This window comes from Passer domesticus, chromosome 3, assembly GCF_036417665.1.
Source record: "Passer domesticus isolate bPasDom1 chromosome 3, bPasDom1.hap1, whole genome shotgun sequence".
Classification (NCBI taxonomy): domain Eukaryota; kingdom Metazoa; phylum Chordata; class Aves; order Passeriformes; family Passeridae; genus Passer; species Passer domesticus.
The window spans coordinates 13,383,604-13,409,525 of NC_087476.1; the positions used below are offsets into that span (position 1 = coordinate 13,383,604).

The 25,922-nt window shown below is 35.7% G+C and overlaps 1 long non-coding RNA gene across 1 annotated transcript in view; it reads left to right on the plus strand.

Annotated features, from left to right (window-relative positions):
* The window catches only part of LOC135296020 (uncharacterized), a 108,173-nt gene extending 89,680 nt beyond the window's left edge, over positions 1 to 18,493 (plus strand). Inside the window, exons 2-6 of the long non-coding RNA XR_010358069.1 lie at positions 14,692 to 14,807; positions 15,111 to 15,175; positions 15,914 to 15,970; positions 16,206 to 16,319; positions 16,747 to 18,493. This is a non-coding gene — a long non-coding RNA (uncharacterized LOC135296020). The remainder of the gene's footprint in view (positions 1 to 14,691; positions 14,808 to 15,110; positions 15,176 to 15,913; positions 15,971 to 16,205; positions 16,320 to 16,746) is intronic.
* The last annotated feature ends 7,429 nt before the right edge of the window (positions 18,494 to 25,922 follow it).

Genomic DNA, 25,922 nt, shown 5'->3' on the forward strand with positions numbered 1-25,922 from the left:
GTTTTGGTTACACATGCCATGAACTTGGACTTCTCAGAGCCGGGGGACATCCTGGTTTAACTGCTTAAAGATCCATGACAATATAAGCAAGTGAAGGCAAATCTGACTTCTTTTGACTCTAAGGTTGTCAGCATGTGGACTAGCTTCAGTTTAGGAGAAACATTAGCATCTTCAGGTCAAACTGGGCAACTCAGTTTGCCCAGAGAAGTTTTAGAGAAGCTGTGAATACCTCATCCCTGGAAGACTTCAAGTCCACTGGATGGGGCTTTGAGCCACCTGGTGTAGTGGAAAGTACCCCTGCCCATGGCAGGGTGTTGGGACTAGATGATCTTATATTTCCTTCCATCCCAAACAATTCTATGATTGGAACAATCTTTAAAAATCAGTCTATGTGATCTCAAAATCAATGTCTGCTAGGTTGTCTAGAGACTAAGGTGTGACTGGCCAGCCTGGGACACAGCATATGTGCTTGCTGCATGTTTTGCAGTCTGTAGGCAGAGCAAAATCTCATAAATACACAACACTGTTGCCCTGGTGTTGCACAACCCATTAAAGAAAATCTGTGAGTGAATCCTATTCCTGGACATAAGAAACATCCCAGTTTAAGGATTTTATAAGCTTTATTTTGATCTGTGCTTTCCTACTTCTTTAGCTATAATCCCTGAATGAGCAGAGGTGGCAGCACCATCTGTTTCTCAGGAAGGGCAAAAAGTGGTGGCTGCACCGTGGGGAGTATTTCACTTTTCCCAAATTCATCAAAAAATGGATAACATTGTCATCATAATTTAACAGATACATATTTATCATTAGCATCAAAGAAAAAAAAAAAAGAAAGAGTCAACATCCATGAAAACACACCAACCAAAAATCCCCAAACCCCACCACCATTCTCATGTGAACAGGAGTCTCTTATCTAAACAGTGTCCTGGCCTGGGGCCCAGAACTGGATCATTCATGGAGGTGAAGGTGCTTATGTCATTTTGGCCTGGTTTCAACTAGGACTGTCCCAGTACCCTAACCCAGTAATCACTTTATTAATAAAGAGCCTGGGTATGGCCACCTTGTTCTGGATATAAAGGATTTTAATGGCACGGAACAGTCACCTCTCTGCCAGGGAACACTCCCTGCCCTCTTTTATTTACAGGTACAGCTGTGAATTCAATGAGTTGATAATGAGTAATGGTGTCATTTTGTGCTGGGAAGAGAAACAAAAGGAAATATTGAATGATGGAAAAAAGAAAACTCAATGTCAAAAGTCATGGGAACTGGCTGGAGAGTAGCAAATGAAGCTCATAAAATTATTTCTCTATTTAGACCACAAAATTTTTGAAGCATGAAAAATAAATGGCAACAATGAATGTTTTAAAGGAAAATCTTTTAAAAAAGAAATCAAGAAAAACTGTTTTAAAGGCACAGGGTTTTCTATGTAGACAGAGATCCTGAGGACTGGAGCAGCAGAACCAGAAGCAATACAAGATCATTTCTGAAAGCCAGACATAAAGTAGGACTTGCAGTTTCTCAGTCTGTTGCCTGGATTTGAGACAAAAAGGTTTCTCACAGTAGGGGATATGCTCGGTAGTGTACTGTGTCCAGGGTCGTGTCTCCATATCTCAATACTACTGAAATTTCTTCTGAGGCAAATTCTGTACAAAGCTTGCTATCCCAAAATCAAGAAAATACATTGTTTCAAATAGTAGGGACTAGTCTGTGTTCTTTAAGGCTTTAAATAAGAAAATAAACAAAACAGTAGATTGGAAATGAAAGCTTCATGAGTGACAGACAGCACTGATGATTATCTGGTATATTGCTTCTGTGTTTCACACAGTTTTATAGCATTATTCAGCTGTCTTCTGAGAAAAAGTGTGCCTCCAGTTACCAGCATCTCCCCCTCACTTTGCTCTCTTCTTTGAAACAAATGCTATTGATCAGTAAAAGCCTTTTCTGAAATTGGCAGAAAGGTATGAACCTGTTAAAACTATCTTATTAAGATTGAATATGACTGGAAAGGAGAATTGATTCATACTAGATTTATATCTGTTAGCTTTTTGCTGCAATTCCCTACACACTTTCAGATGCTATTTTTTCTTCTTTTTATTTCATTCTGTGGATTTTACTTTTGATATCCTGAAAGAATGATCATTATTTTTCCTATTTATTTTCTAAATGTTATCTTGTACGTCTGAATTTGTAACCAACTAAATCTTTCAAATTATTTTTTTCCCAGATAAACTTATGCCAACTGTGCCCAGATTGGCTTGTTAGCTATGTTTAAAATTACTGCAGAACATTTAAGTTTGTGAATGTATTCATATCAACCTATAAATCTTCTTCAGTCAAGTCAGAGTTTTTTTTTTATATGAACAATGGCAGTCTCTGCTTAAAAGACAAAAGAAAAGAAAGTTGGAGGGAGAATGTTTTGAAAATTATTTCCAGATGAGTGCCACAGTTAAAAGGACCAGGCTGAAATAAATCAGAACTGCTGACTGCCCAGACTTACTGTGTTCTTTAGCAGTTGCCATTTAAGAGCCCAAACAATGGTTCAGTGCAGGAGAAAAGAGAATGTTTAGAGTCTGAAACCAACTGTTCAAGAAACTCAGCCCACTTCAGTGCCACACCTTTTTGTCAGCTAAGAGAAGTCAACAGGCATATATATTTAGATTTCTATTTTAACAGGGGGATTCCTAATATACTGCTTTAAAAAGAGTTGATTCTAAAGTTTCTGCTGTCTTTAATGAGAATAAAGGAAGGCTTAAACTATATCAGACCAGTTAGGTCTTTTAGAATAAATCTCCACTGTAACCATTCATATATATTGGGTGTTTCTCTAACACAGCAGAATGAGTTACTAATGTTGTCTATATTTCTTGCATTGTCTTCAGCTCAGTTTGAAACCTAAGGGCTCAGCCTTGTGTCGGAACAAATATTTTACAATTACTATTTTCTAAAACAAATGTATCTTTGAGTTGCCTGAAGTTAATATTGAATTTAAGCTGAGATAGAAGAAAGAACAGTGTTTGGAAATGTGAAACCAGCTCAGGCTACAATCATGAGCAGATCAGGCATGATTGGTAAAAGGTAAGGAAAGTATTGACTGCTTCTGAACATCTCTGGAAAATCTCTTGACCAATGGGCTGAAAATTACCTTTGTGGTGAAAGAAATAATGATCTTACAATTTTTGGTCATACAATCCTGGAATTTTCCTCCTTTTTCCTGATTGGGATAAAAAGAAAAATCTAGAAAAATTTTTTAAAAATGAAAGTGCAATGTTTTGTTTCACTTCTTAGTTCATCTGTGAAATTAAACCAGCTATAAAATTCAACAAACAAACAAATAAAACGTGTGCACTGTTGTTTGTCTTTGAATGTAACAAAATGTAATCATTCTTACAATGTGATTTCCTGAATGTTTGATTTGGACTATGCATACAGCCATTGCTGAACTGGAGTCCATTTGAAGCTGTTTTGATTTTAAAAAATGTATTTCAAGCACTTAATTATAAAAGTGAAATTAAGTGATACTTTATAACTGTGGGGATTGGAGCTGTTATTTGTTTAGTTTAGTTTAGTGGTTTTTTTTTTAAATTTTTCTGATTCCTGGTCTCAAACCCAATTATAAAACAGATTATCGAAAAAGTATTTGGTACGCAAATGATGCATAGATCTTTCCACTGCAGCTGTTGAGTTTCTTAATCTATCCTAATTTTTTCTTCTAACACTTTTTCTCCTTTAAATTGCTATTTTACATTAGAATACGATCAAGTTCTTAGACCTTTCCTCTTAATTTCATCAAAATGCTGATGAGCTTGGTTTGTTCACCTTTTAAAGAAAATTGAACTGAATCTTGAAGAACACTCTAATGGTGGATATAAATTTCACAGCCTTTTAAAGCTCTGTGTAATTCCTCGAAAAATATGTTAAAGCAAACAATGTAGAATTTTCTTTGCCTGATTAGTAATAGTAATATTAATAGTAATAGTTATAATAAATCAATAGTAATAGTAATAGTAATAATAAATCTCACAATGCAATAGCATTTAATTTATTTGATGACTATCAAATGTGAATATTTTACTGGAGAATGTGCAGAGACATGCCAGAAGAGCAAGGTTGCTCCTTTGCAAGTTTATGTTTCTATGGAGAGTTTAATAAATATCCTTCTCATGAATCACACAATTTTTGAGATTATAAAAAAAGAAAATAAAGAAAAAACAATTAAAATAAGAATGATCAAACAACACTTGCATGGCTGAAGAATTTAACCTTAAATTATTTAACATTCAGATTGGCTTTAGTCCACAATCTTTAGCAGGAATACAATGCTATCCTTTATTGAGCTCTGGGTTCTTAAAGGCAATTATTATGCTCAGATGTTTAAATCTTGGTCCTGAGCTTGTACTCTGGTCTTCCAAGGCACGTACAGAAAACAGAAGAATCCAGAGACAACCTCATGCTGGTGGACACTGGTTACAGGTGACCAGTCAGACTATAATCAGGCAGAATATCATCTCTAAAAATGGTATCAACTGATCTGACTGAAGAAGTCGCAGTTATTGTTCCATGACCCATAAACAGAAGATCCTATAATTGCGGTTTAAAAATGTAACACACTGCAGCCTTCTCATGCAGAAAAAACTGTGGTGAATGCATGATGGTGATTGAAGACACCTTATTAAAAAAAAAAAAACCAGACTAGTGCTGAAGTAGTAATAGTTACTTAGCAGTAGTTACTTAGCAGTGAGTACAGTAAATACCTGACATTAAATGAATGTGTAGGTTCACTGCCACGCAATAGCACTGTGGATACCTGTAAATCTCTACCTATGCTTTTCTAAAGTAAACTTAAGTTCTATAAATGATACAGAAGAATAAGGATATGCAGGATATGTCCCACCGATCTGCTTAAGGTGTCTAATATGCAATGAAATAAAGCATCACATGCTGTGTAACAGTACCTTCTGCAGGTAGTCAGGACTGATCCCACCATCTGTCCCTCAGCTACAACCTGGATTGTTTTGTAGGTGCCTTAGCCCTGAATGTCCTGTGTGCCACTGGAGGGCCACATGTGACAACAGCCAGCCTTGGTCTCAGGAAGGACCCCAGCAATCTGCCCTTGAGGCATCCTCAGCAGTTCTCACAGACAGGTCTCTAGAAGTTGATGCTTGTGTAAATATATATTTTAAATACTATTTTTATTTTAAATATTCTTAAGCAATGGATTTAATTTTAAATATTGTTGAAAATAAAACCTGTTTGATACACACCACATTTTCTTTACATTTCACCAAATATTCAGTTGTTTTTCATGTTTGACTTGTTGCAGATATACTTCAGGGTTCTGTCATTCTTTAGGGTATTTTATTTAGGGTAGTTTATTATTATGTAAATTGTTTCTTACTGCTTGACAGCTAATGATACGTTTCAGTGCAAAAACAAGATGATTTATTACCATTCTAAATAAAATCTTTATTTTCTGTCTAATATAACAGTGGGTGTTCCCATTATCCATGTAAATGTTTAGTTGTTTTAAAGCTTACCAAGCTCTTGAACTCAGTAATGTATTAAGGTAATGACTTCTACCAGTTAAACAGATTTCCACTGTGAAAAACAGATGTCTTGTCATGAGTTGCAAACCTGTTCCCACAAATTTACTTCAATTTCACATTTAAAGGCATAAACTAAAGTCTTTGAATCTGCTGTTCATTTAATATTCCTACAGCTTTATGTAGATCTCTCTGAGAATGTATTAATACCTTCTAATTCTCTCTTTCTTTATAGTAAAAAATACTTAAAAAAAAAAAGGGTTATTAAAGCTGGTTAGTCACAAGTAAACTCTGGGATGAAACCAGAGGGAAAAATTCCATGGGAGCTTTTCTATTTCTAAGAATTATCAAGGATGAGGGCTCAGGTAGAGATAAACGGTTGGAATTTATAACTACTTTAGACAGGATTCAGGTAAGTTGGAAGAGAAGGAAAAATATCAAGCCTTTTGAGAACTTTTGTGCCATTTGCTAGACCTTGATGGTGAGGTGCTCTGTCATTCACTTAATAAGAAAGGTAAGATTTTTTCATTCTCCAGTGAGTCTGACTTCATGTATGAGGCATTAAAATGCAGAGGTTGAAAGCTTCAAGAGCAGATCAATCTCTAGACCCACCACTGTGTTAAAGAGGTTGAACTGAATTTGCTTATAGCCCAGTGTATTGGGTTTTGACTTCCTGACCTCTCTTGGTTTCACATCCAATGTCAAGCCTGGACAACACTGCTGCTGGTAAGGTTATTTTCTTGATATACCTCAATAACATGAGTCACTTCAAAGGACTTCTAAAATGACAATTTTCATTCCCTAACAGGAAAGAATTTGCGACTACAGCAATATCTGATTGTTTGTATTCAAAGAGAACTCTCCTTTTTAAAGAAATTACATTAATAGATAAAAGCCATGGGGAAGAAAATTGGTTTGTCCAGTTTCATGGTTAAACAAGTATTCCCAGAAGTAGTAAATGAGGAAATCCTTCCCATTTTATTCTCATAAGTACTCAGAATATTATTAAACAGGCTCATGTAAATATGCCTTTAATAGTAAAATAAACAGTGTGAGAGGCCATTTTGTTTCTCTGAAGCTTACTTTTAATCTGTCTCTGTGGCAATGAATTATCTGGGAGACTTCACCTGAGGCAGGAACAACAGGGATTGCACTGACAATGGATCCCCTCTTATGCTGCTTAATCTGCTGGTTGGTGCATAGAGCACAGGGACACTGGTGCAAGCATCTGTAAGCAATTCATTGACGTGTGTGTGGCACTCCTTCTAGGCTAACATGTCTGTGCAGACATCGTGCTGGTAGAGCTGGATTGCTGTTCTTAGTCCAGTCCTATTTCTGTTATTTCAATCCTTCCCTAATAAAAGGGGTAGGAAGGAAGGGGAACAGTACTTCCCTTATCAATGCTAGTGCAGATCATAGTAGAAATTGTTCTTTCTCTGCACTTGAGAGATCACAGCTGTGTTTGGATCACAACTGGGTGTTTTAGGATGCTGTGGTGCTGCAACAGTCTGGCTGATTTTAAATAAGAAGGGCAACTGAATACTTTTTAGTTTGATGTTAAAAAACACCTTTTGCATGAATCACAGAATCATATAAGTTGAAAAAGAGCTCTAGCATCATTGAGTCTGACTATTAACCAAGCAAATCTATGTAACTTGAGTGTGATATGGAAGCAGCTAATTTCGGAGTCTGGGATGTACCTAACTTAATTTCTGAATACTTTGAAATAATTCATCAAAGTCAGCAGGAAGTAATGGTCCTGGTGGAAGACTATAATGTTGTGTGAACATGGATGGGCTTTAAACTCAACTTAGTTTTCCAATTGTGGAGCAGTGTTACATAAAGATAAGAAAAAATTGCTCACGTTTTGCTGATAAAATAATTGGTTCAGTTACATAATTACTGTTAGTGCTATGTGTTGATCCTGCCATTAGGCGTTTGCCCTGCTCTCAAGGTGCTAAAATCTAATACAGAGCAAATTATCTCAGTATATCACCTGTTTGAGGGCCCCACTATGACTTTTGAAGATAGGCTAAGGACATAACGTGCTTTCATTGATTATGAATGTCTCTAACACCTCAGCAGAAGACAACCAACCATACTTTGGCTTCCAAAGAAAAATGATACTGCTATGCTAAGCTGGAAACAGTGGTTGCAGCTCATAAGTATATTTATTTCCACAACTGTAGTTAAATCACTAGAGTAATAGCAACAACACAAACATCAAGATCATACCTTAAGAAAGCTGAAACAAACAATAAGATTTAAGGTTAATATTAATAGTCTTTGTCTAATGTTGTGTCTTTTATGCTGAAATCCTCTACTATTTATAGCTCATACTGTGAGAGATGAAGCCATATATTTCTTTGACAGACCTGTACTTCAAGTATATTTATGAAGTGGGTTTATGTTAATATGAGAAGTCAGATAGAAGTGTCTACGTTTCACAAGATATGAAACTGAGATGAAAAAGGGGCTAACAAACCCCTATTTTTTAGGAGTACATCTTGAATCATCTTCTCCCACCTGTTGATGGAACACCATGAGGTTCTCAGGGCATGTTGAATTGCAGCATATTCATCTCTGTAGAAGAGAGCTCAAAAGCCCTCAAGAACCAAATTGACCATGCAAATGACCATGTGTCCTGAATAAGTTAACTTTCCTAAAGACAAGCTAACAAAATAGATGAAGCTTTATACTTAATATGTCAAATTATATGATGAATGATATCCTTAATTTAATGGCCTTTATGTCACTAAAAAACATTATGAAATTTCTGCTAAATGACAATATTTTACTCAATTTCTATAATAAATTGGCCTATCCATGTAGAGTCATGTTTTCCCTTCTCCCTGATTCTTTCTGAGAAAATCATCTATTCTGTAAACTGAATGGTAAAAGGATCCTTCACTAATAAAATAATTAAATGCTGTAAAATGGTACTCATGAAAGAAATTAGACTAATAAGATACTGCTTTTTTATATGTGGCTCTAAATATCCATCTAAAATCTGATAAGTGGAAAATATTTCCCTTTTAAAAGTACGCCTGTACCAGGATTTTATTTTAAGATGAATATTTTCATCCTAGGTATGTTACACAAGTTACATCACATTAACGTCTAGTTTTATAGTACAAGTAGCCAAGCTTGAAAATATTTTCTTATTTATTTGTTCACTGAAAAGCAATCAAATATATGAAATGAGTACTTTCATTGATTTCATATATTCATATATACTTTCATGTGGATCTTGCAACGGAAAATATGTTGATAGGAAAAATTGCACTGAGGAAAGAGGAAAGCTATTTTAGGAGAACTGTTATGTGGGAAAACTGACCTCAGAAGTACAGCATAACACCATTTCTATCTGTAATGTTATAAATGAACAATCCTTAATGTGTTATTTATTTTTTTCAAAATGTGCTGACAGCCACTGCTGGAGTACCTGAAAGTCCCAGCCAGGCATGGCTGAGCAGGACACAAATTGACAGGGTAACCCTGTGTCCCAGAGGGTTTGCACTCTGGTTTTCAAGGTACTTAACTGCAAGAGGGATGGGTAAATGGCGTGTGAAAGAACCACTGGTAGGATAATATACTTCAGATGGAAGCTTTTATAAACTTCACAATGGACTTTTGCAGAGCAGTGTTAAAAACTGTCTTATATCTGAGCTTCCTATCTCTGTCTCTGATGGCTATTTCTTTTTGTCTGCTGGCAGCATTGCACAATAATAAATATAGAAAGACAGTGTTCAAGTCACCATCTGAGATTTTGTGAAACTGGTTTGAACCTACTTAAGTGGCAGCAATAAGAAATAAAGAGCTGTGTATTGTTGAAGAACTTCACTTTTGAAAAAGAGACTGGCTGCCATTTTGATATAAAAAATGTGAGGTCTGTTTTGACATGAAAATTTACTCAACAAATTCATAAACATTTAAAATACCCTATTTTGAAAATATATAACTGAGAAATTGTGCTAGAAATTTCTGAGATGTAATTTCATTTGTTACTAAATGTAATTGAACAAGAAAAGTCTGGATTTAGGTCTTTTTCTCTAAGTCAGTTATAAAAAGCAAATAATAATCTCCATCCATTTAATTAATTGTTTTGTTGCTTTAACACTATTCTAACATAGACTTTTAGTTCTCCTGTTAAAGGCAATGTTTTTTAGATTGATATAACTACTTACATTTTTCTGAACATCATAATGAATACATATATTTTTTAACACTAAACATTACGTTTTACTACAAAACTAGTCATTGAGATCTAAAATTCAGAATTATCGTTGATAATAAGCATTTAAAATGTATTGTGCATAATTATTAGATTCTTTTTTCATTTGCCCTTCTGCTTCCTGTCTTCTCTGTTGCCCACCAGTGAGTTATACATTTAAAAGGAGGAAAGACATCAATTGACCGCAGAGTTGAATTCAGTTAATGTGCCTCACGCTAGCAGGACAATGTATGTAACACAGCAGGCCTAATTTGCTGTCCATCTCTAGCTATGAATATTGCCACCAAATGTCTGCAGTCAAGGGGTTTTCATTACACTCAAATTCTGTGGTGTGGAATTCTCTGCAAAAATTTAATGACCCAAGTTCTTATTTGAAAATGTACTCTTTTACAATGGCATTCTACTTGAGTGCCATGCACAAGTGAAGTATATAAAAAAGTAGATCCACTGAAAAAAATGAAAATGCAGCCTGTCATAGTATTTGAAACAGAGTGTAACCCATGAAACACTTTCTAAAAGGGCAGCAAAGGAGCAACTTGGTAGCTTTTATATATAAATGTATAAATTCCCTGAGAATGGGTTCCTCTAATTGATTGCCAAGTCTATGAGAACACTTCAGTGCATTATTTTCTGGAAGCAGAAATCATGGCTGTGGCTTTGAGAGGTGAATTCTGCTGAATGTGTGAGGTTATTATTATGTTTAAAGTCAAAAGACAAATTCAGCAGGGGAACATTCTTCTTAAAATAGTTGCCACAGTAATGAGAGTCCTGTTTTATGGCTGGTTTATCAAAGGTGCTGCACACGAAAAACCTCTGCTCTATTCAATATCTTGTTCTCATTATTCTTATTGCTAGTAGCACTACTCATTCCCCTAGTCTCAAACTGATCATTGATACTGTGAATTCACTGTTGAGAAGAGAAAGGAGGAAAAAAAAAGAATTTGTCATTTTTTCATTGGTATAGACCTTTTGGGATAATTTATTAGTTGCAGCACATCCATGAACACTTGTAATTTTCCTAATTATCTATAAAACTCTTCAAGTTGAAGCTCTTTCATGTGATCGGTCCTTTTGCAGCTTTAGTAGGAGCTAGGAAGAGGAATATGTGTTCTGGTCCATGCTGAAATTTACAGTGTGCAAGAAAGTAGGTGCTGTTTTGGCTTGAAGAGAGCTACTCACAGAGTAGGTAGTTCAGGCTTATACAGGGTCTTAGATAATAACTCAACCTTCCTTAAAACATATGGGTGTAGGAGCAGAAAACAGAAAATTATGTTTTCAGAGTGAAAGTGCCAGCATTTAAATCACAAGCTGGGAAAATTACCTGACCTCTCAACACCTGACCCTTGCATGGCACTATTATATAAAGTGCCAAAATCACAGTAAACACCTACAAGACAGTCCAGTTCCCAGACTTGCTCCAGTGCCCTGGCATTGCTCTGGCTACGAGTAAAGCCTGGCTCTTCTTGGGACTATCTCTGAGAAGAAAACTTAAAAGTTTCCAGGGAAGGAAAAAGTCTATTTGGAAGAAAGTAGCTTACTCCAAAAACCTCTCAAAATATACACAGCAATTTCAAATGTGTTCTGTTGCAAACGTCTTTAATCCTGCACTTTAAATTCAGCAAGCAACTGGACCAGAAACACAAAGTAAAATGTCAATAAGAGACTTTAACAAATTTTGAGATGTTGCTATTATACAAAAACTGGAAGCATATTTAATCCTTTCTAAATTCAATCAATTCAAATGGAAAGCAATACATGTAATGATAGAAAAGAAAGATCACTTTAAGGACACTGCTTTTTTACAAAAATTATCGACTAACATATGCAAACCATAATTGATGGTTATGAAAATGACAAAGAAGAAGATGATGATGGTGTTGATGAAGAAGAAGGTAATAATAAAAGAACACTTCATTATGTAGGAAGCTGTACCCCTGGCATAATGCCAACATCAAGGTGAAATAACTACAATGCTCTAGAAAAAAACCTTTAGATCTGACTGACTTCTGGTTTTCAAGTATTGATCAAGAAAATTCCTTTTACTCCTCATTTGAATGTCACGACCTATGAAAAATGTAGCATTTAACAAAACCATTTGAAGTACTGCAATCTAAGGATGGTGCCTCTAATGGTACCAGCACTGTGAACAATGTCATTAAAAACTGTTTGCCTCCTATGGTCATTGTTCTCACAGTTATGTGAGCCCCATTAAGCCTGAGGTCAAATTTAAACTGAGAATTTGGAGACAAACCTCCTGAGTTAAAACATAATCAAACTGCCTTGGGATTATTCCAAAGAGAGAAATGGGAACACATTTTACCTTTTATTTTTGTCATTACTGGAAGACTAAATACTCTGTAAGGAAAAGAACAAAGGAAGGGGGGAAATATGCTGATGATAGGGAATCATTTAACAGTTCTTATATTAAATGCTGACAGTTTAGTCATAGAAATGATAAACCAAAGCCAATATTATTGCTACCTGCATTTTTAACTCTAGCGGCTGAATTAGACTGCATGATTGCCAACTAGAAGAAGACAGATGAATCTGGCAGCTGCTACTCAATTTTACCTGACAGCATTCAGTATCAAATAGCATGCTTTTCTCTATGTTTCTAATATCACGAGAAAAAAAAAAAAAAGAATTTCCTGTTAGCAAATAATAGAAAAGGATTGGAAAAGCACTTTTCCCCCCCAGTTTCTCAGTTCAGTATGCATCAAAAAAGATAATTTGGAAAAAAAAAAAAAAAAAAAAAAAAAAAAAAAAAAAAAAAAAAGGAAAACTAGTCATGGTTATTTTGACACCTGTAAGAAAAAATTCAAATGAAGATAAAATTCAGCAATTTATGGATATCCATTATTACATATCAAAGTTGTTATTGCTCAAAATAAAAAACAACACCTATAAGGATTAAAGTGATAAAACCTCCCCTTCTTAAATTAAGTATTGTTTGTATTACACATAATTCAGAAAGTAAAACTCAGCCTCACAGGAAAACACATTCATTGTTTCACACTCACATTCATTAATTCAATGTTACTTAGAGACTGAATTTAACTTTAAAAGATGTGGTAAAGTAACCACAGACCAATATTTCATAAATTTATGATCATCTTTTTTTCCATAGAGGTGAAAGCTTTTACAAAATTGGATGGGGTTTTTTTCTTTCTTTTTTTTTTTTTTCAGGGTACAAATGAATATTTAAATAACTCTTTCGAGATACAGATTTGGGCCCTTGTGGGACTAAAAATTCCTAATTAAGTTTATGTAGCCCTTAGACAAATTACTACAGCATCATTTTTACTATTTTCTATTCAGAAATGTAGGCCAGCCAGCATTACCCAAACTTCTGTCTCAAATAGAGCACACTCCATTTCACTTCTGACAGCAATGTGTGTACTTCATTATTGGGGTTCTTGCTTGCTCAAGCAGCTCTGCATTAAGTAGGAGTATAGTTACATCTAACAGCAATCTATATTGTAAAAAGGAGGTTGTTAATTCTACAAATGCACTGAGGGATATTTAAAATAAAAAATCACACCAGATATAGCTGTTGGCATTACTCTAAGACAGGATTCTAGATCTTATTAGGCCAATTCTAATTTTTCTCATAACAATTTGGAAAAGGCAATTATTTCATATGGACTGTATTAAGATAATGCTAATGTTTTCACAGAAGTAATTGAAAATAAAAAAAATGTGAATAAAAGCTGTCATGTAATTCATGTGCAGTGGAATAGTTGGTCACAACTTCAGTTGCTACCAGTAGCAAAACTATCCTTATCCAGATTTGTGCTAAGCACTGTAAAAATGAATGGGAGAAAAAGGTTTTGTTGAGGCACATCCCTAGGGCAGAGAAGGGAATCCCAGCTCCATAAACACACTCGGCTGTTCATGGGTGGGTATTGCTCCTGCTCCCTTCCTGGACGCTGGACACACAGTACCAAGTCATGGACACACAGTACTGAGTCATGCAAATGGTACTTGTAAGCCCCATCTAGGCAGTGGATGATGTTTTGATCTTCCTCTTGATTTTTTTTTTTTGACAGAATGGCTACTACTACTCTTTCCTGCTTTTTTTTTATAGGGAGCATGCTCTTTCCTGTACCACTATTTTCCTGAACTTCAGCTTCTGCATCTTTCCAGCTTAACCACCCCCAGTGTCCATTCAATGATAACCCCATCATCATCCACAGAATGTCCTGTCAGCTCCCAGACCATATGGATCTCCAATCCCATGCACAGAACATCTTCCTCTACTCTGCAGAGATTTGTGCTCGCTGCCAGGGCAGCTGTGTGTTCCCTAGCACAGCTCTGTCAGCATTTTGGCACCAGCAGGTACCAGTATCCTCATACTGTCTCACTACTGTAGTGTCTTATTAATTGTGGAATCACAGCAGTTGTAGCACAGAAAATTCAAGAGATTGCATCAGGACTGGGTGGAAAAATATTTAGTAGGGAAAATCTTCTCTCAATTCATAAGAAAGGAGTGAAAATGAGAATTTCCCCAGAACCTTTATTTTACAAAGATATGTTAAAAGCACTATGGGTATTAAGGTTAACTATGCAAAAGTCAGGGGCTGCCTTTATCCTGCATAGATAGTGCTCAGCCTCAGGAAGGTATTCTGTCTGGGTAAATTCCAGAATGCTAAGTACGTTTGTGTAAAAATAGAAATGTGCCCATTTAGAAGTTTGATATGACTGGTTATGAGAATTCTGAGGCATTACTTTGCTTTCTGGGTGAAGTAGAGAGATAAGAAATTCCTGATTTGTATAAGGCATTTGTCATAATAAGTAGAGAGAACACAGAGAGAAACAGGTAGAATGTATGTAGATAGGGCTGATAAATACAGGAACATAAACTTACTCTTATAAGCAATATTTTTTAATTATTTTTAATTTTTTTTTTAATTACAGAGGAGTAGTGAGACTATTGGAAAAACAAAACAAACAAACCACTGAACACCTGACCTACAGTGCATGACCCAAAGCCTTATGATGCAAGCAAACCTTTAGGTCCCAAGGCTGTCTCTGTAAGTCCTTATCAGTGAATAGCAGGAGACAAGGTGGAAGAGTGTTGGTAACACACTGGTGTTTTGGTGTTTTGGGTACTGCTGAGCAGCACTGGCACAGCACCAGCACTGTCTCTCCAACATTCTTCCCCCATCAAGGGGCAGGGGGGGAGCAGGATCCTGGGAGGGGACACAACCAGGCCAGATAATCCAAATTAACCATAGGGTTATTCCATACCATACAACATCAGTTTATAGATAAAAGTTAAGGAAAGGAGGAGAAACTGGAGACATTTGTCATTTTACAGTGTTTGCCTTCCATAGCAACCAGTCTGCATGCTGAAGCCCTGCTTTCTGGGAATTGGCTGAACATCCCTCACTGATTGGAGGTACAGATTAAACTTTCTTTTCCCCTTGCTTATTATGCATGTGCTAACTTTCACTTTTTTTGCTTTAGTAAACTGCCTTATCTCAACCTGTGAGATATTTTCCATCTTATTTTCTCTACCCTCTCCCTCTGGGAAGGGAATTGATAGATTGGCTTGGGGGGCTGCTGGCATCCAGCCAAAGTCAATCCACTACACTGCTTTTGCATATCTTCTTTGGTGTTGCTTTTGTTTGAAAGACATAGATATACTGTGTCTATATATATATATAAAATATGTGTATGTATGGCTATACTATATAGACAATTAATAACAGACAATTCTAGAATAATCAACATATTAAAGCTACAAAAGTATTTTAGAGCATGCTATTCCAAGCCTTTTATGTTAGTAATTGAGAGCAATGACAATAAGCTCTTAGAATTCAAATCTCAGACTATGCAAGGCTATAAAAATCATAATTAATATTCTGAAAGCACATTCAAAGCCAGAAAAGAATTTAGTGCAGATGTCAGCAGGATTGACAAAAAATTTTTGTTCTGAATCTAATTAGAGTAAAAAAGCCATAAGAGATGATGATTTCAACTTATTCCAGAATATTGAAAAGGAGATATCTTTGAAAATTAAGACTCTCTATAATTGTGAATACCTTGGCAAGTAAAGATATCTATTTCATGAATTAGCTTTACAATATTTTTATTACAGCTTGCCTGCAATATTTCTATTTCTTCTGTTTTTCAGACCTGAAGACCTCTTTTGATTCTTCCCAGAAGACATAAAGCACCAGACTTAACTTCAGTAGGTAGTGGCTATTATTATCAAAGATTTATGTCACATTATCCCACAATATTTAAATCAAGCTAAAGATCCTAAATTTTAAGGCACAGCATTAAAAAAACCATTTCTAGACCAGAACATTAGTTTGATATTGACTGTTGTCAATGCTCTACTCCAAATAATATGTCCCTAGTCTGACAATAAAATGGCAACAGCTAGAAACTAAGAGTAACAGCCTATATATTTTCTATCCTAGATAAACAAAATATTATTAAACTCTTGTTTGCCATTGGATTCTGACAAAAAGCATCTGAAATGAAGAATACTTGTGTTTTCAATGCATACAATTCAATAAAACAGAAGAAATAAGGTAAAATGATAATATTATTTATTTTTTGTCATGTTGTTTCATGGAAGCAAAAGCTGGGAGCCACCGATATTTAAGTTTGCAGCAAATTATGTCCCCAGAAGTTTTCAGTGACTGAAATGCCATAATTTTCCAGTTGTATATTGAAAATCTATCATATTAACTGTCACATTCTATTATTAATTAAGATATGAAGAAGAGCTCTGACAGAAGTACTTCTTCTCCCTAAATTTGGTAATGAATGCAGGCTTAGTTTCCATACTGAGATTTCATTTATTCAATGGGATATGTAGACTGGTGAGAAAATTTAAATTACACTAAAAACAATATGCATATGGCCTCGTGCCCCTGTCCTAGGTTTTCATTTGCACTTTCTTGTAGCTTTTATAAAAAAAGCTATATTGTATAAAAATATCTTTCTCCACTCCAGACACACTACCCAAGAAAATACTAGAAATGACAGAAGCAGAAGCTTTATAAGGTGCCACTTGGAGCTGTAATCAAGCCATGCCTAATAACTCCAAGAAAGAGGTGGAACCTGCTTGCCATGGTGCCTGGAAGCTGTGCACTGCCAGTCATCTCTCCTAATTTAATGCTAGAGTCATCCAACTTTCAGGCATGGAAGGGACACATCAGCAATACATTTTCATTAGGGGACAACAGAAATTTAGATCTCTAGGTATTTTTACCTGGTTACAGTTGAACAAAAAAAAAAAAATCTGATTGACATTTGCATTGCATGTTATCTCAGTGTATTAAAAAGGGCAAAAACTCTCTCCTCCCAAATAGGGAGCCTAAGCAATACAGCTTTTATAAAGATAAAGCCATGAAACAATTATATCATTCTACTAACAGGTTCCTTTTGTTTTTAATGAAAGCCTATTTTAATAGAGAAATTTAAGTGATGAAATATCTTCAATTCCCCATGAAAAAACTGCTAAAATTTTGAAATTATTCAATTTGCACAGAATTTTCCTTAAATTTTTACATAATTCCTAAGAAGTTTTGACCGTTTTTAGCTCAGAGATTGCCTTCCCCTGTAAGCAAATACCTGTGAAACTCATTAAGTGAGTGTGCATCTGTCACATCTGTCTAGCATGCTAATTTTCATAATAGATGACAACTCACAGGTACCTCTAGTTGTTTTGTATTAATTTACATGATACACAAGGGGTCTAAATTTCCACCTTTGAAATTCTGCATAAAAAGCCAGAAGAGACTTATAGTTAAATCAGTTACTTGGTGACCCAGGCAGCAGAGAACTTGCATGGGAATACAATTCCCTGATTGTACTAAGTCAGTGGAACTTAGAGAACAGTACCAACTACACATTTCTCATTTTTTAGCCATCTAACTTGGGTCTGATTTATCAAAGTGCAAATGCAGACCACAGAAATTGTGCTTTGAATGTATAAAATGCAATATAAACACTCTTCAAAATGAGATCCTACATTTTTTATACTGGACACTTAGAATTTCTAGAAGCCATTGTATATAACCAATCAAAGGGCAACAAACCTTATTTAATACAATGGGCATAGTACTCTGTTTATTTAACAAGACCTTATGGAAATAAAATATGTGAAAAAGACAAAATTGTGTGCAAATGGGGGAAATGGCACAAGATGTATAACACTGTTTTATGAAAAGCACTTGAATGTAAGTCCCCATATCACAAAATGAGAAGATGTTTTAATATTGATTCTATTCACTCACATTGGAAAAAAAGTCGTTCACAACAATGCAATAAATATTATAATATAGCAGGATTAATAACTTAATTTTCACTTTTCCATAAAAAAAATTCAATGTTTAGTTAAAGCTCTATCATGATTATATTTTTCCTTTCACACTCTTTAATAAATGTCTGTTTTTTTGTTTAAGAAAAGTTTTCACATTATATAGTGAATCACACAAAATTTTAAAAAAATTATGTGGCTGGTGTTTCAGGTTAAATTTTTAATACCTTCTTCAAATACTTAACTCAATATACAAGGTGTGCATCTCTATATCTGGAGAGAATTAGGTAGCCCTGTGAGGGTGGGATACGCTTCTACACAGCTGTGAAGAAACGCAACAAAACATTTCTGTGATTCTATTTTAAGACTGAATTACTGTAATTTTGGTGTACTTAGCTCCCATACATCACAGCAGATATTTGTGCATTCCACAATGTAAAAAAAAAACAAAAAAAACCTTTCATTTAGACTGGCTTCTCATTAATTCAAAGATGTTCTGTTGCCTTTTGGTTCCTGATGTTTCTTGTAGCATTCCTAGAAACCATAGTTTAAAAATTATTTTTAGCCTTTACACGGCACAGAATAATACAAAATAATGTAAATTCAAATAAAATCCCTTAGTAGCATTGTGTCAGCTAGATACATTACACTCTAAAAAATATATTGATCTTTTCCTGAATTAATTGGTGTTTACTACCTACATTAAAAATGTACTAAGAAACTTCCATGTTTTACATTTCGCAAGATTTTTGCTCTTTCTTTCCGTCAACAGATGATCCAAATTAAATAGTTACATTTATAAATATAAATAATGTAGATATCTATATAAGAAGCTTATATGAAAAAAACCCTAGTACAAGCAGATTCCAGCTTTTACTCAGAAAGCAATATTTCACATTTTTATTTTTTAATACGGTGGTATCAAATATCAGTCTTAGTTACCTCTTCTGAAAGTTAAAATCCTCTATTTCTTCAAAGAAAAAAAAATATGGCCTTTGTGCCCATGGTGTAAACACGCTTAGCAGGCCCTTGAGGGCCCAATCCAACCCAACTGGAGACAATGTCTGTTTTTTGATGGAATTCAGTGTATAGTTGAATTGGGCCTTAAGGGTAGGGCTGACTAAAAAATGAGTTCTATCAAACTCTAAAAGATAAAGCTCATCTCAGCCACAGTCCAAATCATGTCAGCTTTAATAGCAGCTGAATCTGTCCTCAGCCCTTGGCCATTCTGTGAATCTTACCAGCAAAGGGGTGTTTAGTGCAATACCAGTAGGGAGTATGCAAGGAAAACAAAAATCACAATAAAATTCAATGTAAACAATAAATAGATTCTTTTACCTCCAAGAACATTGATTTTCTAACCAAAGTCTACATTTCTTGTGATTTTCAAGACTTTTTGGATGCTCCCATAAATTTTACAAACTGTGATACAGTTAGACATAATTGGAGAAGTCAACATAAATATTTCAGGATATGCAGAAAATAAATGTTTCAATATAATGTGATTTTTGATAGAAAACCTTTAATATAGCTGCTAAAATAAAGGAATATCTGCATAGGATACTGAAGGCTGAATTCATTACTTCAATTAAAGCAACTAGCTGTATGCAGCTCCACTCACAGAAGTGAAAGACAGTTCTGCTTGAACATTTCATTTTAATTGTGATAATGTTGGCGTTCTCCCTATGAAAAGCTTAAAATGAAGAATGAAAAATAATAAAATATTTCTTCTTTTAATTGTATGCAAAGAAGAGGGGAGAATAGTCTCAAATGTGAGAGTAGAAAATAATTAACAATCACATAAAATGTTAGTTTTGCTATGCTGATTAAGACACCATGAATGAAGCTTGATACTGGAATTCATCAGAAATTCATGCTATTCCCTTTTTATAGGTGTCTGTGGAATTAGGTAAATTCAGGTTATAGAAACACAAGGAGATCTTTTTGATTTGGTTTTTATTTTAATTTATGAAGGACTAAGCAAATATATTTTTTCACTAATCAGTGAGGGAAAAATCATTCTGCTTTTCCTTAAAGCAGATTGGTAGCACTCATTGAATTAATCAACAATAATTCATGGATTAGTATCAGTTTAGGCAGATTTGCAGATGTTTTATGTCAGGAAAGCAATACAAGCCTGATTAGTTGGCCTGCCTCATGACTTCTCCTGAGCTTGACAGCAAATGGAACTAGCAATTTAGTGGCAGTTGAAGAGATAATCCTTTCTTAATGCTTCAATTTTTGCCTTTTCTTGAAGATACATAAAATGTTTTCCAGCTAGCAGAAGAAGTTCAGAAAACTTTGCTTTTTCTTTGCTTTTCACAAGTATGAGGAAAATAAAAATATGTCATTCCAAGATTCACTCCCTGTAATGAATGGGTTATATATGGTCTCTAAGATGAAAGTTTTATCTTTCACAACAGACTTTTGCTAGAATTAATCCCTTGGGGATTAATTCCCACTCTTTAATACCATCTGAGTGGACGTTCTCTTTGCTGGTACACATTAAGTAAATACAATTTTATAACAATAAAACAGGTTCAGTCAAAGTAATAAATGAGCTTCCCCAAGGAAGAGACACTGTTCCAATAAATGACACTGAGCAAGGAATCTGATAGTTCTCTGTGCAACCTGGAAAATAGTGATGTTTCAAAGACTGAAATTCAGCCTGGTGTGAATTGGTCTTCCACTTAAAGATCTTCAAATTACCAGCAACTTTTCAATGGTAATTTTCTCCCTAAAAGGCATATTTCAGTATGGATTCTACAGATAGCTATTGTGTGCTGCAGGGTGCTGGGTAAGCAGAGGTAGGAAAAGGCTCCCTCTGGTCTCACAGATGTCAGCAAACTCTCCCAGAATCACAGTAGCTTCAGGGATAAACAACAGAGACTTCAGCTCATTCTGCTATTCTGAATTGGCCTGCTCTGAGTTTGTCAACCTCAGATGTGAGCAAGGGGCAGAGATTACAATGACTGTATTAGAAGTACCAGAGCATTGTGCTAGGAGAGACAAGAATATTCTCTCATCAGGGAGATTCAGGTTAGTGGGAGAATATTGAGTAATTTTAGCAGTAAATTTGGCTGGAATGCCTTTAAATTACAGCCCCTGCCCAATGCAAACCAAACCAAGAAAGCACATTGTGTTGAAAATTCTCTTCAGTACATTGTGCAAAACCATGATAAAATGCTATTTTTTCTCAGTCACTGGGCACATCAAACTGTTCATCGAGATTGTGACTCTTCAACACAAAACATTCTCTCCTAAGATCTCTGGTCTAGGAATCACTAAGCCCATGGATAATATCTGAACACCTGAGAGGCACCATGTAGACATTTTTATGCCTATTTCTATGTCTGAAGATTTAGTGTTTTACCAAAGGCATCTCAGGTGGCATTTCTGCTGCACCTGCACTACTTCTTCTCAGGCTTGTCCCCCACTGGTTCATGTGGCTCCTGTTACAGTAATTCTCATAACATGAAACTCAAAGAATGGATGATAAAAATTTAAAGGTATATCCTGCAACCGCTGGTCCCTTTAGACCAGACCGAGTTTAACATGGCAGTGAACTGCTCCCATTGCCCTTTCTCTGGCCCCTAGGTCCCTTAGGGTTGCACCTGCTCCAAGTGAAGCTTTATCTATGAGGTGCAGTCTCTCCAAGGTTATACCTGACCTGCCTTGGGCTAGTCTCATGCACAGCCACAGATTCTCCAAGGCACTGCAACATAGCTGTAATTAAGCTTTCTCAGAAGGCAAATCAATGTCTGCAAATAGTGGCCCGTGTGTACTTGAAATGCAATAGTCCCTTTCTCTTTTTCGTAGTTATAGTTTTTTGGTTCTTCTTTCACTGATGAAGAGAGGAAGAAAACACATAGACAAAAAATCACAATATGATGAAAAATGATCCCTACAAACAGTTTTCCACCTTCCTAGATTTAAAGAGGTATATGAGATTAAGACTGTGAATGCATTAGTACAGAAAAAATAGAGAATCTGACTCAGTTTTTGACTTGACACTGACCTTTTAAACACACTTGAGGAAACAGCATGTGTTGTGCTTATTCAAAGACCAGTAACCTGCAAAAAATCCTTTTTCTATACCCTCTGAGATTTCACAGTCTTGTCAATGCATCTGCAAAAGGAAGTAGTCCTTGACTTGAAAAGCAGGTCTGTGTTTAGGAGCTTCAAAAATGTCCAGCTGGTTAGGATAAATGTGGTGATGTCTGGAAGGTGGCAGCACATGATGGTAGAGTAAAAAATACCACAGCCTGCTGCTTTATTACAAGGTACTATTATTCTAACTACAGAAATATTTATGACCCATACTCAAGGCTCATTGATTTCTGGCTTCCCACATACCCACAAACTTGTTTTGCTTAGTTTGTTGCTGAAGTTCCTGATTCAGCAAATCATGTGAGTGTGTAATAGCATGAACTTTTTTGATTTGTTTGTCTGCCTACTGGCCAACTACTAGTGACCTTCACAACAGTAGGGATGGGAGTGCAACACATGGTGTCATGGCAAAATAGCTTGGACCAGCTGCTCTTGGCAGGGGAGGTCAATATCCCTGTCCTGTCCATCTCTTCCTCCCCTGCCTCCAGTATATCTCTATCTGCAGAATTATGTGCTCAAATACTTTTAGATTAAAAAAATTCCAAGAAAAACACCAGTTTCAAAACAATTTGAAAACTACAAGTGAAGTCAACTATTGTTTACAGATTGTGTCTATTTCAGAGGGAAAACACCCTTGTGAGGGGTCCAAACAGTAAATTATAACACGAGGATATTAGTTGGGGTTCTAATCTACTTTGCACTAGTGTTGCAGTCTTAAAATTTACACAAAATAATACAGAATAATATAATAGATCTGAAAAATTATCCTAGTGTCATTCCCATCAGTCATTAATCATTTACAGCTGTCAGTTTCTAGCCAATATTTGAAAAATAATCCAGGTTATTTTTCAGTCAGTTAAGAATGTGATAAATCAATCAGGAAGCCATCTCTATCCACATGAATGACAAGAAGGTGATCAGGAGTAATCAGCATGAATTCACTAAAGGTGAATCATGTTTGTCCAACCTGATTGCCATCTGTCATGAGGGGAGAGAAGTGGTCACTGTCTACCTTGACTTCAGCAAACCTTTCAACATCGTCTCACACAACAACCTCACAGGCAAATCCAGAAAGTGTGGATGGGATAAGTAGACAGGGTGGTGGACTGAGAGCTGGCTGAATGGCAGATCCCAAAGGGTTGTATTGGGTTGTATTCAGTCACAGGGCTGATTTGGAGGCTGGCACAAAGAGTGTCCCTCAAGGTTTAATACTGGGATGACATCCAAATGCAGACACCTGTTGGACTTGAAAGCAGTATGTTTTGATTTAACTTTCTTACTAATACTTAGAGACTACTATAGATTTCTATAGTGGAAATTCAGTTGTTGCCAGAAATAATTTCAAAAATATATTTTAAAGGCACACTTTTGCCTTGTTAGTAGTATTCTAAGATAATACAAGATAAAAATAAGATAATACAAGATAAAAATAATACAGGCTGATATTTCAGTCATCATACACAGCATTGCCAAAACTGTCATATCACTGTCAAAACCACTTCAAAATCGGGGATAGAAATGTGTTCCAAGACTGCCATTCTCTGCTGTTTTAACTTCCTATTCCCATGCTACCGTGGAGAAGAGCAGATATCTGCTGGATAGAGACATTATCCTTTTACGGTCTGCTGCTACAGAATTATTTTGAATATACCCATGCCCTAGTTCAGCACTGGTTTTATAGAGGGAGGTATTTCCAAGTAAGGGTGAAATAGGAATTTGTGCAGAGCTCTCTCTGAATATGTGAATGTCCCACAGCAAGCACACTGTCAAAGTGAGGTCTGATTTATCATTTATACTTTTGTCAGCCAGAATGGTCACATACCTTCTGTTTCAGTATGAAAGATTGTGAGCTATATAGGAAAGGTGCAGGCGTCACAGAAGAAAGCACTTAGAGAAAATTGCTTATTGAAATCCCTGCAGCCGGTTGTACTTTAGAAGAGTAGAATAGAATCATTTGGTCAGTGAGGGTTAAAAGGGGTATAAGGATAAATGTAGAGGTGGAAAATAGGAGGTAAATTTGGCCTGGGAAAGGTTGTAGTTGAATTTGGCTATTAAGAGCACTTGTATTTTGTTTTTTAAAAACCATTCTCCAATTAAATATCTGAAAAACATAGCTAATAAAATGTATCAATTAGTTCAGCACATGTTAATTAGAAATTTGGTAACTATACAAAATTAAACTATGCAGTACATAGAGGGGTAAGAGAAGAGATCTTTTCCTACAAATACAGTCAACAAGAAAGAAAGAAAGGGACAATATTGTCTACTGATCCAAAATGTTCCTGATAAGTAGGAAAATGTGTCAAGTCTCTTAATTAACAAGGGCCAAGTTCCATCTGTATTTACAGTGTGTGTCCAGAGATGGTCAATGTGAAAGATTGTAATAATTAATTTGGCTTCAGACGAAGCCTAGAATTCACAGATCATCATGGCTGGAGTACTCAGAGAGCACAGGCACCAACAAGGGAGGAGAGCACAAGAGCACAAAGCACTTTGCTGGCTGTTGCTGTTCTGCGATATTGCTCTTTTCATAAATGACTTCAAGCCAGACAGTATCAAGAAAAGTACATTTTCATACTAATTTCACACATACTATTGTGATGTTTCATGGATTCACTGGGAGTGATGCATTCGTGTCAAATCTCACAAAGAGTCTTTTGCCATCTGCTTAGAAGTCTAATATTGCCTGCATAGAACAATTCATGCTGTTTCTTCACCTCTTCCAAACTTTCAGAAGTCTGGGTCTTAAAACAAAGATTCTTAGTCCAGAGATCTATTAAAGCAGTTCTTGTTCTCAGTCATGTGCAGAGAGCATGCTGTATCACCTGGAGGATACCTGCCAGGATGCTATGAATCATTACTCCAGATCCTTAAGCAAAACCTCATTTGTAAAGTACGGATGTTGTCTTATTTCCCCTTAAAACATTTTGGGTTGGGTGGGTTTTTTTTTTTTAGTTTTTTTATTTATTTATTTTTTTTACTGCATTTTGTCTTGTCTCTATGAGTGATTGGGACGTCTGTATACATGCTGCAGGCTGTTGCTGATTCACCTCCAACCGTGACATTTTCCATACTGGCAGTAATTACATTGACACACAAGGACTTTATAAGCTAGGATTTATACTGAATTTTTGTACAGAGCCATCTATTATTCCAGCAGTTTTAATCAGGCCTTACTCAACATGCATGAGCACTCTCTAAGCACATTATTGTGTGTGCAGATGTTGCAGAAGCTGTATACATCTAAAAAGGGACAAACCAGAAATTATTTCTGTTGAATTAATTAACTTTGTAATGAGGTGACTAGCTATGATAATATCTTTGCAAAAACACTTGGAATGTGAGCCTTCTGTATGACTGGTAAAATATTTCAAACTTTACAACTGTGTATTTCTCCATCTATACTGCAAAGGCACATTATCTATGGGGAGGATCATATTTTAAAAGTAAGTTTGTTCCCCCACCTGCTCTGTCTTATTCTTATCACTGCCTAAAGGAAATTACAACAATTACTTTGCTGGGAAAGTAATATTAAAAGAAATATTTATATTACCTTTAATAATATTCAGTAGGAAAAACCAGAGACAGCTGGTATCATCTGCGTAGCATATTTCCTTTTACCCCCTGAAATCAGCAGCTCAATAAAGGCCTGTGTCAATCAGGTGTCTGGAACTGTTGCTGCAGTTCTGTGTTTTCTCTGTCCCAAACATTCAGTAAACTTGCAAGAATTCATAACCTGTTAATGACAAAATCTAAC